The 2077-nt window shown below is 54.5% G+C and overlaps 1 pseudogene across 1 annotated transcript in view; it reads right to left on the reverse strand.

Moving 5' to 3' along the window:
* Positions 1 to 683: 683 nt before the first annotated feature.
* The window catches only part of LOC115030263, a 2377-nt pseudogene continuing 983 nt past the window's right edge, over positions 684 to 2077 (reverse strand). Inside the window, exons 3-6 of the transcript XR_003835851.1 lie at positions 1936 to 2054; positions 1572 to 1695; positions 1255 to 1377; positions 684 to 1075 (exon numbers count right to left, since the gene is read on the reverse strand). The product of XR_003835851.1 is annotated as a vacuolar protein sorting-associated protein 52 homolog (transcript). The remainder of the gene's footprint in view (positions 1076 to 1254; positions 1378 to 1571; positions 1696 to 1935; positions 2055 to 2077) is intronic.

Genomic DNA, 2077 nt, shown 5'->3' on the forward strand with positions numbered 1-2077 from the left:
TAACAATGAAAATAACTTTAAGGTTGAGGTCAGCACCAGGAACTGTATTAAAGGGTTGCAATATTAGGAAGGTTGAAAACCACTGCTCTGGAGTCTGCAAACTCCGAACAGAGGTGGAGCAGAGGGCAGCGGGAAGGGTCTGGGTCACATGAAAATGACAGAATCTGTTTTGTAGCCAGGTTCACCCCTGCCTCGATGCATGGCTGCAGGTTTTACAGGCCCTCCTCTCTCAAAGGAGCTGTGACAGCCACTTAGAGGCTGACACAGACAACCTCAGAGTCTGTGTGGATTATTCCCATGGTAGCCCTCAGGACAGCACCCAAAGCTACCACATTGCCACGCCTTGCAACAAGTGTCACCCTCCTGGAGAGCTACAGTCCCCTCCTCAGCAACTATGCCACCCATCAGCCAGAAGCAGCAACAGACCTCAGGGTACTATCCCACCCTCTTCCTGATGCCCACCAGGAACTGACTAGGTCTACAATAAAGACATGCTGGAGAATTCAAAGACCCAGGGACAAAGGAGAAGACATAGTTCCAGCACTGTAAGTGCTTATTATTGCCACAGAGTGAGACCTGCCATGAGGTGATGTCACTGTTCCAGCAGAGCCCGGAGAGCCGCTACAGGGTGCCCTGCACTGCTCTGTCCTAAGAGCTGAGATTCAGTCAGAGCCTGGGTTGGTGGAAGCTCACAGGCTGTGAATGAACAGCAGAGGAGCTGACCAGACTGGAAATGAAGGTCATCTCACTCAGAAACCCAGGGAGTGGCCTTGGGTGCATTTTGTTGAGGCAGAGTCCTGGCAATGGAGGCTGAGTGGGGTGTGTGGAAGCTGTGGAGACAAAAGGGATGGGAAAGGGGTCCCAGGTGACAATGTGTGACGCACAGAGTTCACGGGAGCTTAGGGCCCTCGGGGTTGGTGGGTCTGAATTAGGAGTTTGGCTTGTGTTTCGTCAGCTCCACCATGAGGTGATGGAAGTTGATGAGCTTGGCCCTGGCTGGGAGCCCAAAGAGCTGGGGTTGAGACAGCACCCGGTGGAAGCGATGGTAGAGCTGGATCAGCTGGGTCAGCGCCCCCTGCACAGAGGAGAGTCAGGGTCAGACTCCTGGTGACTGGAGCTGTCAGAACTTCACCAGAATCTCAGGCACAAATGACTGTTGTTCTTCAGGGTGTTCATGTGATACGAAGCCAAGGGGAAAGAGCAAGGAAACAGACAGCCATGGGACACAGGCAAAGGGTGGGAGTGGCCGGTCACCTGGATGATGCTGGTTCCATTTCGGAAGTTGGTAAAACTCCACATTACATCCTGACTCGGGGACTCCACTGACACCTTCCAGGAACTGCCACAGCCATGGATCAGCTGAGTGACTTGGGCTGACTGCCAGAATGATCTTGGAGCAAGAAGGGAAGGCCCACACCTGCCTGCCTGGCAGACACAACCCCCAGCTGTCCCTGAAACTCCTCTCCCCAGTCAGGACAGGAGTTGTCTGCCTAAGTTGACTCCTTTGGCAGTACCCAACCCACCACTCAGTGTGACCACAAGACACACGTGTTACCCTCGCCCATCCTTACATAGTGGGGCCGAGTGTCCAGTCCCCCAAGGCGCTGCGGGTCAGTGCTGCGGACACTCTGGGCATTCATCTCCAGGATCAGCTCAAACCGAGGCCACAGCAAGGCAAGCGCCTGCTCCCANTACCTGCAGGCTTAATCAGAGTCAAAGGTCAGCTGGCTGGGGTGCAGTCTGCCCAGGGGAGCNCAGCACCCTTCAGGGTGACGGTGAGTGGGTGTGCCCGATGTCAATGCTGCCCCTGGGACACAGGAATGGGAATAAGAGTGAAGGGCATCAGGTGAGGCAGAGCCCAGAGTCAGGATGGAGTTGTTTGCGTAACATAAAAAGCTGACNGCNTNNGGACACCAAGGANCAGAGCTCAGTGACCTGTCCAGGGCAGGGACGTCCCTCTTCGCTGCAATGTTGCGGAACCGGAGAACAATGTGGATACAGAGAAAAACAGCAATGGCGTCGTAGCAGTCAGCCAGGTAGGACTCCAGGTGTTTCTGTGGCAGACAAATGAATGTTA

Source organism: Mus caroli, unplaced genomic scaffold, assembly GCF_900094665.2.
Source record: "Mus caroli unplaced genomic scaffold, CAROLI_EIJ_v1.1 scaffold_16689_1, whole genome shotgun sequence".
Taxonomy (NCBI): domain Eukaryota; kingdom Metazoa; phylum Chordata; class Mammalia; order Rodentia; family Muridae; genus Mus; species Mus caroli.